The 18269-nt window shown below is 42.4% G+C and overlaps 1 protein-coding gene and 1 non-coding gene across 4 annotated transcripts in view; both read left to right on the top strand.

Annotated features, from left to right (window-relative positions):
• Positions 1–18269, top strand: part of magi1b (membrane associated guanylate kinase, WW and PDZ domain containing 1b) — a 416356-nt gene that overhangs the window by 167961 nt on the left and 230126 nt on the right. The window lies entirely within an intron of this gene.
• Positions 13301–13484, top strand: LOC125485178. Its single transcript, XR_007263928.1, has one exon. It is a non-coding gene; the product is annotated as a U2 spliceosomal RNA (small nuclear RNA).

The following is an 18269-nucleotide window of genomic DNA, read 5'->3' as shown; positions in this document are numbered from 1 at the left end:
CGGAAAGACCTCAATGGATCTCTATCCATCTTCTATCTGCCTCCCCCTCTCTCCCTATTTATTTCAGAATCCTCTTCCCCTCCCCCAGTTCTGAAGAAGGGTCTAGGCCGGAAACATCAGCTTTCCTGCTCCTCTGATGCTGCTTGGCCTGCTGTGTTCATCCAGCTGTACATCTTGTTGTCTCGGGTACGAGCTGAACTGGTTTTGGGATGCGGTCGGGGGAGGGGAGATTTTGAAGCTGGTGAAGTCCACATTGATAGCATTGGGCTGCAGGGTTCCCAAGTGAAATATGAGATGCTGTTCCTGCAACCTTCGGGTGGCATCGTTGTGGCACTGCAGGAGGCCCAGGATGGACATGTCGTTCAAGGAGTGGGAGGGGGAGTTGAAGTGGTTCGCGACTGGGAGGTGCAGTTGTTTGTTGCGAAACGAGCGTAGGTGTTCCACAAAGCAGTCCCCGAGCCTCCGCTTGGTTTCCCCGATGTAGAGGAGGCCACAATGGGAACAGCGGATACAGTATACCACTTTCGCAGATGTGCCGGTAAACATCTGTTTGATGTGGAAGGTCTTCTTAGGGCCTGGGATGGGGATGAGGGGGGAGGTGTAGGGGCAGGTGTTGCACTTCCTGCTGTTGCAGGGAAAAGTGCCGGGGGTGGTGGGGCTGGAGGGGAGTGTGGAGCGGACAAGGGAGTCACGGAGAGAGTGGTCCCTCCGGAAAGCAGATAAGGGTGGGGAGGAAAAAATGTCTTTGGTGGTGGGGTCGGATTGCAGATGGTGGAAGTGTCAGAGGATGATGCGTTGGATCCGGAGGTTGGTGGGGTGGTATGTGAGGACGAGGGGAATTTTGTTTTGGTTGTTATTGCGGGGAGGGGGTGTGAGGGATGAGTTGCGGGAAATGCGGGAGACACAGTTGAGGGCGTTTTCGACCGCTATGGAGGGGAAATTGCGGTCCTTGAAAAACGAGGACATCTGGGATGCCCAGGAGTGGAATGCCTCATTTCGGGAGCAGATGCGGCAGAGGCGAAGGAATTGGGAATAGGGGATTGCATTTTTGCAGGAAGGTGGGTGAGAGGAGGTGTATTCCAGGTAGCTGTGGGAGTCGGTAGGCTTGAAATGGATATCGGTTTCCAGGTGGTTGCCAGACGTGGAAACAGAGAGGTCCGGGAAGGAGAGAGAGGTATCGGAGATGATCCAGGTGAACTTAAGGTTGGAGTGGAAGGTGTTAGTGAAGCGAATGAACTGTTCGAGCTCCTTGTGGGAGCATGAGGCAGCGCCGATACAGTCATCGATGTAACGGAGGAAGAGGTGGGGGATAGGGCCAGCGTAGCTTCGGAATAGGGATTGTTCCACATATCCTACAAAGAGGCAGGCATAGCTTGGGCCCATGTGGTAGCCCTGGCCACCCCCTTTGTCTGTAGGAAGTGGGAGGAATTGAAGGAGAAGTTGTTAAGGTTGAGGACGAGTTCAGCTAAGCGGATGAGGGTGTCAGTGGAGGGGGACTGGTCGGGCCTGTGGGACAGGAAGAAGCGGAGGGCCTTTAGGCCATCTGCATGAGGAATGCATGTGTATAGGGACTGGACGTCCATGGTAAAGATAAGGTGTTGGGGACCAGGGAATCCAAAGTTTTGGAGGAGGTGGAGGGCGTGGGTGGTGTCACGGATATAGGTGGGGAGATCCTAGACTAAGGGGGAGAAAATGGAGTCGAGGTAAGTGGAGATGAGTTTGGTGGGGCAGGAGCAGGCAGAGACAGTGGGTCGACCAGGGCAGTCAGGTTTGTGGATTTTGGGAAGGAGATAGAAATGGGCGGTGCGGGGTTGGGGAATGATGAGGTTGGCAGCTGTGGGTGGGAGGTCACCTGAAGTGACGAGGTTGTTGATGGTTTGGGAGATGATGTTTTGGTGTTCGGGGGTGGGGTCATGATCAAAGAGACAGTAGGAGGAGGTGTCGAAGAGTTGGCGCCTGGCCTCGGTGATGTAGACGTCTGTGCCATATTACAACTGCGCCTCCCTTGTTTGCGGGTTTTATAGTGAGGTTGGGATTGGAGCGGAGGGCTGCACGTTCTGTGGGGGAGAGGTTGGAGTGGGTGAGAGGGGTGGAGAGGTTGAGGCGATTGATGTCTCGACAGTAGTTTGTTCAGGGATGTGTCGGTTCAGTGGGTTAACCATAGGAAATGCAGGGTTATAGGATTAGGGAAGGGAGTTTGGGTGGGATGCTCTTCAGAGGGTTGATAAGGACTGGATGGAACGAATGGCCTGCTCCCACATTGTAGGAAATTCTCTTGTATGATTCTGTTGAGGAGTTGTTGGCTTACTGTCTTGTAGTTGGATATATTGTGATCCTTGCAAATGTGAATTTGTATTTATAGTCACATGGAATATCTTCATTAGGACAGAATTCTAGGTGACAACTCTCCTCATGACACTCATAAGACTCCAAAATCTCGTTTGGGCTAAGTATGGTTTGCCTGATTTCCATGTCAGCCATCCCCAGCCCTTGCAATTCCACCCATCTCACCATCACCTGCCTGTTTAGTTACCTTTTCTCCTAATGACAGGATTGAAACTATCCTCCTGTATGTTGTCCAAGCAGCTTTACTTCACTTCCGAACATAATAATTAAGTGCTATTAACTGTCCAGTACCTTCCAATAATGCAACTTCTGTATGGTCCTAATTTGCCTGATGTCTTACATCCAAATGGGATGTTTTTATTCATTAAAGGCACTGCATGAACAGAAGTTTTAAAGACAATTTTAAAAGTGGGAGAAAATAAGGGATTTTCAAAGAAAAACAGGCTTCCATATTGGTCGCATCTTTGGCTGTGAAGTGCATTGTCAAAATGTCAATGGAGTATTTGAAAAGTGTACTCTTCGTGACGTAGGCAAATGATTATGTGCACAGGAAGCTCCCTCAAAGAGCAATGTGGTAATGATCAGTTATAGAATAATAGAGATATACAGCATGGAAACCGACCCTTCGGTCCAACTCGTCCATGCCGACTGGATCTCCTATATAAGTATGTGGCCCGTATCCCCCTAAAGCCTTCCTATTCATGTATCTATCAAGATGCCTTTTAAATGTTGTAATTGTACCAGCCTCCACCACTTCTTCTGGCAGCTCATTCCAAAAAAACACACCACCCTCTGCATGAAAAAAAAGTTGTGGAACAGAGAGACGTAGGGGATGCATGTACATAATTCTTCAAAGTTTGCGTCAGGTATAGACCGTGTGGTCAAAAAGGCATTTGGCACGCTTGTCTTCATTGCTCAGTTCTTTGAGTGTAGGAGTTGGGATGTTATGTTGAGGTACAGGACATTGGTGAAGCCTCTTCTGGAATACTGTGTCTAGCTCTCATTGTCCTGTTATAGGAAGGATATTATTAAGCTGGTGAGGGTTCAGCAGGGATTTACCAGGATGTTGCCGGGTATGGAACGCTTGAGTTATAAGGAAAGGCTGGATAAGCTGGGAATTTTTACACTGGAGCAGAGGGGTTTCAGAGGTGACCTGGCACAAGTTTATGAAATAATGAGAGGTATCGATAGAGTTGATGGTCCTTGTCTTCTCCCTAATACGGGGAATTTCAAGACCAGGGGGCACATTTTTACAGTGAGAGGAGAGAGATTTAAAGAAGACTTAAGAGGCAAATATTTTACACAGAGCGTGATTTACATGTGGAATGAACTTCACTGATGAAGTAGTGGATGCGGGTGTAATTACAACGTTTACAAGACATTTGGATGGATTTATGAACAGGAAAGGTTTGGAGGGATATGGGCCAGGAGCAGACAGGTGGGACTAGTTTAGTTTGGGGTTACGTTCGGCATGGACTGGTTGGACCGAACGTTCTGCTTCCGTGCTGTATGAGTCAATGACTCTATGATTTAGGTCCGTTTTATATCTTTCCCCTCTCACCTTAAGCCTATGTCCTCTAGTTTTGGACTCCCCCACCCCAGGGAAAAGACCTTGCCGATTTAGTCTATCTATACCTCTCTTGACTTCATAAACCTCGATAAAGTCATCCCTCAAACCCTTTCTGATCAGTGATTAAGTGATACATATTGGCCAGAACACCAATTGCCCTGCTCTTTGTCAAAACTGTGCCATGGATCTTTTATTGTGGTTGATTGAGGTAGATCCTTACTTTAATGTTTCATCTGTAAGGGGTATCTTTGACTGTGCTTTATTCCCTCAGGACTGAGCCAGAATGTCAACTTGGATTATGTGCTAATGTTTCTGGAGTGCGACTTTAATTCACAAATGTCCATCTCATGGTGTTGTCACTAAAACACAGCTGACACATGACAGAAATTTCTTGAATTCAGGGTAAAATGGTTGAAAGTTGTGACACTGATGATGAGAGGCAGCATATAATATATCAGAGTTGTAAGATCTTTAATTCATTCATGGCATGAGGGCAGTGCTGTCTAGGCTATCATTTATATCCATCCCAAATTTCCCAGAGAGCAGTTAAGAGTCAACCACATGGTTGTGATTCTGGAGTCATATTTCGGTCAGAGCAGATAATGACGTTAGTTTGCTTCCTTTGACAAATCGACAATCATTCGACTCTATTCCAGATTTGTATTGAAAATTTGAATTCCACCACCTGCTGTGGTGGGCATTGAACCCAGGACCCCAGAACATGCCCCGAGTCTCTGGATTAACAGTCTAGTGTCAATACCATAGACCATCGCCACCCCTCAGATAAAAAAGGGCTGCATGAGTTTGCCAAGTACTTCTACAACAAGCTACGTGAAAATAGATATTGTACATGTATCAAAACGTCCATGTTATTGTTTACACCCAAATAAGATCACAGTATTGAGCCACTACATTCACTCTCTGGTAGTAACTGTGTATAAATCATATTTTTAGCACAATGTTGTTGAACGTCTGAAAACTCTGTTGGCTGGTGAACATGGTGTGGTGATTCTAGACGTAAATGAAATTGAACCAGCCACCAACAGTCAGGTGTGGCTGGTTTCTGAAGTGAAGATTGTTGTGCTCATACTGAAGAGTATGCCAAACTGCCTATCATTCCATGCTCATGAAGCCTGTTTCTTCACTGATGTATGTTTTTCCTGTTGCCCAGCCAGTAACTTTGTGACCTTTCTGAGTGAGACTTGCAAGTTTGTTTCAATTTGTGGTTGGCTACTTTCTTGGGCTGAGGTGTGGTTGATTCTCGACTGAGAGTTACACCCGACAGAAACTGTTCAGAGACTGCCTGAGCTGGTTTTTCTTTGACTCATAGAGCCGGTAGGAGAGAACTGGCTAGATTCTGCTGCTCTGGTGAAAGTATATTGATCCAAAATCACCACACTACCTCACTCCTCAGCTTGACCTTTCTGGTTGGAAACCTTTTCATCTGTTGTTCTTTACCAACCTGCTGGACGGGATTGTTTAATGGGTAGTGTAGCTTTCACAGGTAAGGGATTCAAGTATAAATACCTCTGAAGAAAGTAAAGCCATATTTGTGTTGTGTTAAAGCTGCAGTGTTGGAAGTATCATGATGTTTTACAGGTAATCCTGTTCCGACGGTAGAATTTAACAAATAAGTTTGAAGGAAAGAAAGAGCTTGAAACAAAATAACACTTTGTCCCATCTGCCAGAAATAGGATGAGAAAACACCGCGTTACCTTGCAATTAATTGAATTTTTTTGGTAACTTTCAGTGAGCAAGTGTTGGACAGGATACCAGGAGAACACCACCCCTCTTTCTGTACTTGCATGAGATGTATAAAATCCTCTTAAACAATCATAAAACTTCTTTAAGTATCTCACTTGTAAAGTGATAATTGTAGAGCTTGACGCTGCTTCATTTCTTGACAGAAGTATCAGCTTAGATTCGGATCCAGTAAAAGGGTAGGGTTTAACCGATAACCTTCACACCCTGAGGCGAACATGCTATCTGAGCTTCATTTTGACACATTTATTCATGTTATATCTTGTTCCATAAATGGGGAATAACTCTTCATTGAAAATATATTCATTTCACTCATTCACTTTGTCAAACAACTTGCAAGGAACTTAAATTGAGCCGCAGAGAATCATAATACATGTGAGGAACTGATGAGCCTCTGACTTTTGGACCTTCAGTAATGTGATTTTAACACTGTGCAAGTGGATGAATCTCGAATGGGTTTGAATAAGTGTTTCTAATTTATATTAATGATTTGAGCCACTTTTATATTAGTGGTGTATAGTTACTGGGGAGACCATTCTCTAGAAGTTGATATTAATGAGTTTTTGCTGACTGCAGAAATAAAAGGGTAAATTTTTAATTTGTTGCCCAGGTGTGAAGCTGGTATTGTGGATTGTCTGCTTGCTGTAGTGTGCCCTTTGTATGAATGGGTTGACCAAAAATATCTAAAGGGCTTTTGTGGTACAGTTTTCACTTCCATTGAAGACATGTTAAAAGTGTACCCTGTAGACTACTTGTTTTTTGATTCTACAATTCTATTAGTCAGATAAGGAAGAAAAATATTAACGATGTAAATTTGGTGCATGGATATCAGGTTAGCAGATTTTTTAAAAAACTTGTATATTATTGATAAAATTTGTAAAAGTATATTGCAAAACAGTTTAAGTTACTATTACATCAAATGCATTACCTTTCAGAGGAAGTGGTGATGTAAGGGTAATGTCACACAGGCTAATGTTTAGAGACATGAGTTAAATCTCGACATGGCAAATGGTGAAATTTGAATTCCATAAAAAATCTTGTGTTAAAAATTGGTCTGTTGGTGACCATGTAACCATTGTTGCTTGTCGTAAAAGAAACCTGCTTCATTGATGTCCCTTTGAGAAGAATTTCCCGGTTGGGTCTACGTGTGACTCCAGACCCACAGCAATGTGGTTGACTCTTAACTGACTTCTGGACTATTGGAGATGGTCAGTAAATGCTGGTCTAGCCAGTAATGCCCACGTACATAATTGTACATTGCACTTCTGGGTACCTTTAAACATAGAACATAGAATATAGAACAGTACAGCACAATACAGGCCCGTTCGGCCCATGATTGTTGTTCCGACCTATTATCCTAGTCTAAGATCAAACTACCCTGCATACCCTACATTTTACTATCCTCCATGTGCCTATCCAGGAGTCGCTTAAAAGTCTCGAAGTCTTTTTGCACTTATTTACAAAATGCGTTTTTGTAATAAACATTTTCTGGTGTATTCAGCGCACAGGGTTTTAGAGGAGCTCCAGCACCTTGGTGTACTACAGCAGGATGCCTTAAATTACATAGTTATCAGAATTTGATCTGAAATCTGGCTAGTGTAAAAGTGACTTTGAATGCGGAAGCTCAATTGCAGCTGGTCACATTACCAGACAGTACTAGTTTTGTGGTGGAGAGAGGAAAGCATTGTTTAATCTACTGGAATTTTGAGTGGGCTGAAGAAGATTTGAGGTCAAATATTTAACTGAGCAAAGAACGTTGGGTGGAATTCAGTTCTGCAATATTCTGGAAGTCCAAAGAAAAAATGTGGTGTAAGTAGTTCATGTGCAAAGCATTTATCAATCAAATTTACTAACTATATATGAAAAATGCAGCAGTCAGTTGAAACCAGACATGCAATCTACTTCAACACTTTTACAGTCCTCTTTACTGATGTAATAGGTTTCAGTCTATGGTTCAATCTATATTGTTTTCAGTCCAGAAAGAAGCAATTACTAATGTCCTCTAGGGAATGAAACTGCTGTCTTTACCTGGTCTGGTTTACATGTGACTCCAGACCCACAGCAATGTGGTTGATACTTAACTGCCCTCTGGGCAGTTAGAGATGGGGAATAAATGCTGGCCTGGTCAGTGATACCCACATCTCGTGAGTGAATTAAAAAAGCACTAAAGTTTAACTTTTTGACTCTGTGCGCATGTGCATGCGTGTGTGAATGTGTGTGTACTATTTTACAGTCATGGTGGATGCTTGATGGTGTGAACAGGTTGGGTGTTTTGTGATGTCAGTAATATCATTAAGTCTTGTCTGTAGAATGTCAGTGATCAATATTGGTGGAAAGAATATTATTAATAATGAGTAAATTCACTGAAATTAATAAAATAATAGTTAGGAAGGGACACATTGGAAAGCAATGAAAGATATAAAGGGCTGTGTTTGGAGATGAATTAATGAATGAACTGAAACATCCGTGTAGAAAGAAAAAGGCCTGGGAACAGTGAAAGGAAGAAAACAATTATGGGGGGAAAAAAAGGATGAATCTGTGTGGAAAATAAATTAGTAACTGAAAGGGGTTAAATTTGAAATAGTGAAAGATAAATTTAAGATTTGCCTTGTATATTCTGAAATGAAGAAATGACCTGGTAACACACCCTATCCCAGACCAGGAAAAGTTCTGAGGAAGGCTCATGGGACCTGAAACGTTAACTCTGTTTTCTCCTTTACAGATTCTGCCAGACTTGCTGAGCTTTTCCATCAACTTTTGTTTTTGACACTAATTTAAGAGCCTGTTTTATCTCTTCTTTAATAGTTCAGAAACATTGCTCCATAATTATTTCTGATTGTGTGATACAAGTACGTTATTCTTGATGTAAAGTTGATCATAATGTTTGGCATTTGGAAACAACGAGATGCTGAGACACAACTTTGAGGAAAGGTACTGAAAGTTGAAATGTTACAAGTTGATTCATGTGTAGAATGAAAACTTTGTCATAAAGAGATGTATAGTATATCAAGTGTTAACAATATTTTCATTTGATGCTATTTTTGCTCTGTTCTGTGACAATGTGAAATTTGTATGAGTATGATGTTTTGGGACTGGCATTTTACTGTTGAGTAAAATTGAGGATTATAAGTGTGACCTGTTCAGAATTTTGCCTGACAACACACTTGGTGGCTTTTGTTGTTCAAGGCTAATGTGGAGCCCAGGTTGTCATTTTACAGAGAAGGTGGGACACATCCAATCTTGTAAACAATGACAGGACAGACCTCTGGTCTTCAAGTTACAGGGAGTCATTGGAAATGTCAGATTTTGTAAATAGTTGTACTGCAAGCTGTTTATTTAATTTCAATACAGAATAGAGGTAAGGTTTTAGCAGATAGTTCCTCAACATTTACACCTGAATTCACAGAATCAGAGAATCCTTACAATGTGAAAAGTGGTCATTCGACCCATTGAGTCCACACCAGCCCCCAAACAGCATCCCCCCAAACCCAGCCCCCTACCTTATACCTTTCACTCCACATTTCCCACAGCTAATCTACCTAAGCTGCACATCCCTGGACACGTGAGGTCAAATTAGCATGGCTAATCCACCTAACCTACACATCTTTGGACTGTGGGAGGAAACCGGAGCATCCAATGGAAACCGACACAAACACAGGGAGAACGTGCAAACTCTGCACAGTCACCCAAGCCTGGAATCAAACTCGCCACTGAGCCACTGTGCCACCATTGTGATACAAGACCCACGTGATTGACATTGCCCTGAGGATGGGCTTTGAGAGGGAAAACAGGCCAAACAAAGCCATTGCAGTTATGGTTTGCAAGGTTTTCTTTCAGATATCCCTGCATCTCACAGGCCGATAACGATACACGACCTTGGGAGAGAAAGATACAGCCAATCTCTATTGTCCACCACACAGAATGTGTGTGGGACATGTGCTCACTTTGAGTGGGCCAAATTTATAAGGATTCACATTTGGTTGGAAGATTCTCTCCACTGTAGCTGGAGGGAAGGATCTCCAGGATAACCCTCATCATACAAGCCAGTTCAGGAATCAAATGTTATCCAGCTGGAAAAGGAGGCAAGCAATTACGAGATGAGAATAATTTTGGACTGGACCCTGGAGAATTAAGTGTAAATTAAGTCATAGTAAAGTATATCCTTAATGTTATCTATTGGCCTAAAAAACTTAATTTGAAACTTTTTCATATATACCTTCCAGTCAACCACTGGGTATTTTATTAAGTTGCTGCTCTTTATGGGGATTTTAACAATTTATGCATTTGGGGGAGCATGTGATTTAAAATTCCAGGGGACGTAACCTCAGCATAACCAAGTTAACAATACTTAATTTGCTCTTTGAGCTGCTGTTAAATTGGCCATAGCTAATTTCAGGTTACTGTGATCAGCGCTGACATGGATTTTTCACACTAGTATTTATGCACTTTGTCAGTTGCCATAAAGGAATGACTTGCCTCAGAACTTAACCTCTAACCCGTTCTTGTAGCCACAGTATTTGTATGGTTCGTCCAGTTTCTGGTTGATGTAGATTGCAGGGAATTCGGTAACAGTAATGTCATTCAACATCAAGGGGAGATGGTTATGGTGATGGTCGTGGTCTGGCACTTGAGTAGTGCAAATACTGCACATAGCCTCAGTGTGGCCCAGACCTTGCTGCAAGTGGGCAGACTGCTTCAGTATCTGTGGAGTCATGAATGGTGCTGAACATTATGCAATCGTCAGTAAACGTTCCCACTTCTCACCTTACTTTGGAAGTGAAGGCATTGATGGAGCAGCTGAGGACCCTACCCTATGGAACTTTGTGCCTTGTAGTGCAGTGATAATGTTCCTGCCTCTGAGCCAGAATCCCACCTGAGGGGTGTCCTTTGTATGAATGGGTTGATCAAAAATATCTAAAGGGCTTTTCTGGTGCAGTGGTATTGTCACTGTCTGTAAGCCAGAAGGCCCAAATTCATGTGACACCTTCTCCAGACGTAAGTCATAACACTTCTGAATAGTTTGATTAAGAAAATCTACCCTGATGAATTCCTGCAGTGATGTTGATTGATCTATCTGTGTCTCTATGTAAATGCTGGTGGTGCATAGAACCACCACTGTCTGGTAGGAAAGTAGCAGTGAAATCACTGGGCCAGCAATATCAAAATGGTTACCGTGTGGAGCTGAGATCAACTGAAGTCAGAGATAGTAGGAACTGCAGATGCTGGAGAATCCGAGACAACAAGGTGCAAGGCTGGATGAACACAGCAGGCCAAGCAGCATCATAGGAGCAGAGAGGCTGACGTTTCGGGCCTAGACCCTTCATCAGAAAAGGGGGAGGGGAAGGGGGTTTTGAAATAAATAGGGAGAGAGTGGGAGGCGGATAGAAGAGGGATGGAGGAGAGGATAGGTGGAGAAGAAACAAACAGGTCGAAGAGGCGGGGATGGGGAAAACCCCCTTCCCCTCCCCCTTTTCTGATGAAGGGTCTAGGCCCGAAACGTCAGCCACTCTGCTCAACTGAAGTCAGCTTGTTTATCACAGAGCAAGGATTACCATCAAAGCTGGACAAGCCACCACCAGCTTGGACAGGAGTTCACTAATTCTGTCGATTTTTACATGAGGGAAGCATTTGGTGTTGAGCATTTTATTATTTGGAAGGAATATCCTACATTTTTTGTAATAGCAGTTGTTTCATAATAGCTGTAAGAGCTGAGCAGGCCTAATTAAACTAGTACTGTGACGAAATAAAAACCGAAAGAACTCTGGATGCTGTAAATCAGGAACAAAAACAGAAGTTGCTGGAAAAGCTCAGCAGGTCTGGCAGCATTTGTGAAGAGAAAATCAGAGTTAACATTTCAGGTCCGCTCACCCTTCCTCAGAGCAGTTCTGAGGAAGGGTAACTGGACTCGAAATGTTCATTCTGTTTTTTCCTTCACAGATGCTGCCAGACCTGCCGAGCTTTTCCAGCAACCTTGTTTTTGTTGCTGCTGGGACTACTTCCTTGTGCTTTAATAACACTGTATGACAACTGACAAATGACAATGACAAATCTTACGTGTACTATTTTTAAAGAATGATTATCAAATCATGGATGAGTGTCTTCTGGGAATTTTTCTATTCATTCATGGAATGAAAGCGCCATTGGTTGGGCCAGAATTTAGTTCCCATTCCTTGAAAAGGTGGTGGTGAGCTGCTGCCTTGAACCAATGCAATTTATTTGCTGAAGGTACACCCACAATGCTATTTAGGAGGGAGTTCCAGGATTTGGACCCAGCAACACTGAAGGAATGTTGATTGACTTGGAGAAGTTTTAAAACGTTCAACAGTAAATTATCAGAAGTATTATTCCAAGATAATGTTAGCTAAAAGTTCGCAAATTATCTTTAGGGGAATATAAAAACAGTGAACATTAAATATTGTTGTAAGTTTGTATGAGTGTTATTCTGACTACATTTTAAATAATTTTGTTTCTTGCCACCAAAAGATTTTGTTTCTAGCAATGTGATTATGTAATTATGCTCGGGTCATCAGTTTGTGGTATTGATTCAGAGATAATTGTCACCAGTGCAGCATCTAGCCCTATGAAATCTTTCATTTCCATTCTGAGATGGCAGACAGTACCTTGGTTTGACATCTTAGCTGCAAAGCATTTTGCTTCCAAGCCATTGCCTGTGCTGATCAAAATGTTTGGAGTTTGCCAGGGATTTTCTAGTGGAAATCCATACACAGTCATGCCCTCGACGATGTGCCTAGAATCAAGAATTAATTGTGGATGGTAGCTTGGCTGCCAGGATTCCTCTTCTCCTGTTATGATATCATGTGTTGATGTTGTAGTGGGAGACACTTCCTCTGCTGTGCAATATTGATTGAAAACTGGCATTTGTATGAAGTGATTTGTTTTCTTTCCTGTTTGAGATGCTGAACCCTTACTGGGATACAGTCTCACAGATGCTAGAACCTCTTTCAAGTATACATTCTTCATATGTCAACCAGGACATTTTGCTTCAAGAGATAACAGTGTTGAGCTGGAGGAGCACAGCAGGCCAGGCAGCATCAGAGGAACAGGAAAGCTGACGTTTCTGGTTGGGACCCTTCTTCAGAAATCAGCCAGATTCTGCATTCCTTCATGACTCGAGTTCTGAAGAAGGATCTCGACCCGAATCATCAGCTTTCCTGCTCCTCTGATGTTGCCTGGCCTGCTGTATTCCTCCAGCTCAACACCTCGTTGTCTCAGACTCCAGCATCGGCAGTTCTTACTACATCTTGCTGCAAGCTATTTAGCCCTTGCCCTATCCCAACTGAACTTGACCCTTCCCTCCTAGGATGTCACGCATATAGATCTTCCAGTGGGGCCACCAGATACTTCCGTTCCCCTGCACCAAACTTAGGAGGATTGGAGCTGAAAGTAATGACCATTCAGTTGTGACAGGTGAAATTCACACAGTGGGACAGATGATGTTAAATATGTTGTCTTGCTAGAAATGCAACATTGATAAAATATAACAGAGGGTCTTGTGGTGCGGTGGCACTGTGCCAACCTCTGAACTAGAAGGTCTAACTTCTATTCCCATCTGCCTTGGAAATGTGTAATAATATGTTCCAGCACTGTGATGAAAGTATTTGAATTGCTTTTCAGCCTTTTGATTAAGATCAAGTGTGGTATCTGTTCTAACTGGTTTTAATATCTGATCTTTCACCTTATGTGGGGACAGTATCTTCAATTGATTTTTGGATCAGGGAAATGGAATAATGATGTGCTGTGACCACAGAAGGGCTGTTATGACACAGTGGTAGCACCTCTACCTCTGGGCTAAATGGCTCACATTCAAATTATTCTAATGCTGGACGTGTGTAGAAACATGTCCTAACAGGTTGATTTGAAAATAATTTCAAGAGCAAATAACATGCTTTATGGAAATTCTTTAAAGTTAGGTTGAATTGCTAGTCAAGTTTAATAAATACTTTCAGTGTCACAAGTGCATTGGAACCTTTGTTTATTATTGAATGGTCAATTCAGAAATACTGTTTACTTTTGGAAAGAAATCTGCTTCAAATCCACATGCACTTAAATTGTTATACAGTGGCTCAATGCAGGTACATTTTTCACGTGTTTAAATTAACTTGATTATGAAATAAACAGTGTTGACTTACACAGAAGATGACAAATTCAGATGGACAAACATTGGCATGTCGGAGTCACTGATTATCTGCATCCCAATGCATCATTGGGTTTGAAGTATCTGCAGTGTTTGCTTCGCTGATTAAGTGCAGCAACTGCCATAATTTTCTCATGAATTATGGATGGTTAGGCTTTTCAAATGCATAAATATTGATGCCAGTCCAAACCAAAATCTAAATGGTAATTACTTAATTCCTGTATCAGTAGACTCTACTTTCCCCTGTACGTGACCCTAATGTTTCTCCATTTAAGTTTTCTATCCAAACATAATCAGGCTTGTGAGCAGTAACATGTACTTCTGCAGACCTACAAAATGAGAGTGAAACTGTGTGGAGTTCTAAGTTGTCTGCGACTGAATAAGATATTTAGTAATTAAAAATATAAAAACTCTTTTTTTTTTATTGCGCTAATCTGTCCCTGTTTAAAATGCATTATTTACTGTAAAATCAGTTTAAAACAGTTTTATGGTGGCACACTGGTTACCACTGCTGCCTCACAGCACTAGGGATCTAGGTTCCAACCTTGGGCGACTGTCTGTGTGGAGTTTGCATGTTCTCCCTGTGTCTGTGTGGGTTTCCTCCAGATGCGAGTTTTCTCCCATTGTCCAAAGATGTGCAGGTTAGGTAGATTGGCCAAGCTAAATTGTCCCTTAGTGTCCAGGGAATTACAGGCTAGGTGGATTAGCCATGGTAAACGAGGAGTTACGGGGATAGAATGGGGGCTAGTTTTGGGTGGGATGCTCTTTGGAGAGTCAGTGTAGACTCAGTGGCCTGAGTGTTCTCTTTCCGCACTATAGGGATTCTGTAAATTAGATCTACCCTTCAGATTTTCACTCTTAAAAACATAGACATGGAATAACACTGCACGTATAGCTCCAGCCTTGGTCACACGTTCTGTCTCCACCCAATTCCATTTGTAGCAGTTTCTTCCACCTCAAACCCACAGCCAGATCTTATTTGATACTCTTGCTTTGGTTAGGAGAGGTTCATTTGTGGAACCTGTTGCCTAGTGGCTTTATTATTCTTAGAAGTGGGCTAAATTTTTCATCTTATGGCTTTTACACCAATCATACTGCTTCCAAGCTGCAACTTATGACCTCTTCACCATTTGAAAGACTTCAGTATTTGTCACATCTCATTATTTTTCCAAAATCTACGACCACATGAAAGAAACAGGCAGGCAGTACTTGCCCAATATTTCATTTATATTGCCTACCTTTGTGAGATCCTGAGCATGCCTCAGCTCCTCAATGTTGGATCTGAAACTTGCTGACTGTGAGGATATCCAGTTAGTTAAGGCCCACAGTCGTGCCTTGGAAGTACCTCAGTACGAAAACCAGCCCTTTAGGAGCACTTGTAATTGGTCCCTTTCATTTTGATTCATTTTGTAAGTTCATTAAAAATAATAGCTGGATCAAGCTTTTCTTTGAATCACCATAGATTCATAAAATCCCTACAGTGTGGAAACAGGCCCTTCAGCCCAACAAGTCCACACCGACCCTTGGAGCATCCTACCCAGACCCATTCCCCCTATAACCCACCTAATCTACACATCCCTGAACACTATGGGGTAATTTAGCATGGCCAATCCACCTAACCTGCACATCTTTGGATTGTGGGAGGAAACCGGAGCACCCGGAGGAAATCCACGCAGACACTGGGAGAATGTGCAAACTCCATATAGACAGTCGCCCGAGGGTGGAATCGAACCCGGGTCCCTGGCGCTGTGAGGCAGCAATGCTAACCACTGAGCCACCGTGCCACCCTAAACCTCCTTGTTTTCACCCTTCGATTAAAATCTTAAGATACTTTTCGCTCAACGATGAAATAACACTCCGTTATAAAATTTGAGTAATAGATTTTTGGTTTGACAATATTTCGAGGGAACAAGCTATTCAGTTAGTAGCTATACATGTGAGACTTATTTATTTAATCTGTAGAACGTGAACCAGACTTAATAAGTGATCTTTTGTAACTTCTTGTATCGTCCTGTTGTTTCTTATCTGTTTGTTTTGCATTTGTGATCAGCTTCTGCACTACCTGTTTTCAATGTAGTTGCGCAGACAATATTTGATGTTTAAAAACTAAGTTGTTAGTATTACAAAATGGAAGTTGAGTATTCAAGTTTGTCACAAAGTGGAAGTTCAGCACTTTTGTGATTACTTTTATAAATATCCAGCAACTGCTCTGTTTTGCTTTGTTCAGGGCTGGATGTGACTTTTAAGCAAGTTGAGATCATAAACTTGGGGCAGTGAGCTTGAATTGCCAGATCGAATCAAACCTCCTTGTCACTAACCTAAGCAAAGGCAAATTGAAGGACACAACATAGGAGATGGATCTTGCAGAAAGACAGTGAACAATAATTCACATTGTTAGCCTCCTAGTCCTTGGAAGGTGTTTCACATAGTTTGTTCAATTAATAAACTGTAATCTGCAGTTGTTTGCTCTGAACAGCATGAATTTTAGTGTTTGATTACAATTGGAATATCCTGCCCTCCCTCATGGTTGTTTCAATGGCAGAGGAGGCATTTAATCAGCCACCCTGGTATGACCCAGCAGTAGGCAAGGGTCACCATATAGGTAGCTTAACAAACCATCCCTAGTGTGTATGCTGGGGGCTTCTCAGGCAAACCATTGTTCAAGGCGCTCTGTTCCTAGAGTGACCCAGTAAGGGATAAACGAATGGAAAGATATTGGAGCCATGGAAAAGAATATTGCGGTGGCGAGACACTGGTAATAGGGATAACAGAATGGAGTTACAGTAAATGGCTGGAAAACCATCTGGAGGAGGAAAGGTCAAGTTTTCTATCAGTATATGATTGACATTTTGAAAGGATTGGAAGAAGTAGGTAGAGAAAGATTAATTTCTTTGATGCATTGCTGACATCAAGTTGAGAATTTCATTAAACACATAAATAGGTGGTTACATGATTGATTAGAATGTGAAATATATTCTGGGACAAATATTCATAACTTACCTCCACTGTCCTCTCCTGGCAGATTAAACCACACAGTTTATATGGTGGAACACCCGATCCTGATGCGAGCTTCTGACTTCTTCATAATGCTGTTACCAAGTCCAACCATTTCCATCTCCATAACAGTCACTGACTTCACAGAAGCTGATATGCTTCTGAAACTTACATTCATGCCTTTGTTAAATCTAGACCCAACTATTCTGCTAAAATAATGAATAAAATGTGTCTCCTCCACACTGGGGAGATCAAACACAGACAGACTTTGCTGAACACCTCCACTCTGTCTGTAAAAATGACTCTGTACTTCCAGTTGCCTGCCACTTTGACACACTACCGTGTTCCCATACTAATGTTTCTGTCTCAGGCTTGTTGCAGTGATCCAGCAAAGCTCAAAGCAAGTTGGAGAACTGACATGTCATCTGTGGATCTTTATAGCCTTCAAGACTCAACATTGAGTTTTAATAGATTCGAGTGAGTATACCTTCCTCCAGTTCTGAGGAAAGGTCACTTGACTGGAAACAATAACTCTGATTTCTCTCCACCAATGTTGCCAGACTTGCTGAGCTTTTCCAGTAATTTCTGTTTCCATTTCTGATTTACAGCATCCATAGTTCTTGCCGTTTTTACCTTCCTCCACATTTGTTACCCACCTTCACATCCCTAGGCCCTGTTCTGAATAGGTTACTCCCAGTATAACCAACCCATTTTCAACTCGCCATAGTTCTCATTGTCACCTACTTGGCATTTACTATGATCAGCAATCCCTTTGTCTGCTTACCCTTTTTCTCTCTCTGTCTGGGCACAACCATCATCTATTTGTGAGCGCCATACCCCAACCCCAACGTCCTGACATCAGCATAAACCTTTCCTGGTTGCTTTCAGTTCCAGCATAGGCTTACTGGACTCAAAACAGTAACAGCATCCACAGATGTTGCTAGACCTGTTGAGTTCCTTCAGCACTTTCTGTTTTCTGTTTCTCAACTATTCTGTGACTGGTAATCTTGAGGTTATCCAAAGCTCAACCGTGTGTGTTTTAACCTGCAACAAGTCCTAATCTCGCCTTGCAGCCTTCATGCTGCTGAGTACATAGCAGAATAGTCTCTGATTGGCTGGCAGCTCTTAATGGGTGTGAACTTGGACCCCGAGACTCCTTGATCCTGGAAATGAAGACACCTTTGAGTGCTTGAGTGGTAGACAATACAGTTTACCTTCCCAAGAAGAGTTTGGCAGTTATGACCCCCATTATCAATGTTAGAAATATGATTTATTTCAAAAAGCCAGATTCAATTTTAAAAAGGTTTGCAATTTTTACAAAGAGGAACATTAATATTTAAAGAATGGTTACAGTGTAGAACAACACTTGTGCCTGTTCCAGCTATATATAAGAGCAACTTAGAGATAGTAGGAACTGCAGATGCTGGAGAATCTGAGATAACA

Source organism: Rhincodon typus, chromosome 16 (assembly GCF_021869965.1).
Source record: "Rhincodon typus isolate 14 chromosome 16, sRhiTyp1.1, whole genome shotgun sequence".
NCBI classification, from domain to species: domain Eukaryota; kingdom Metazoa; phylum Chordata; class Chondrichthyes; order Orectolobiformes; family Rhincodontidae; genus Rhincodon; species Rhincodon typus.
This window is presented reverse-complemented; position numbering and strand designations above follow the sequence as displayed.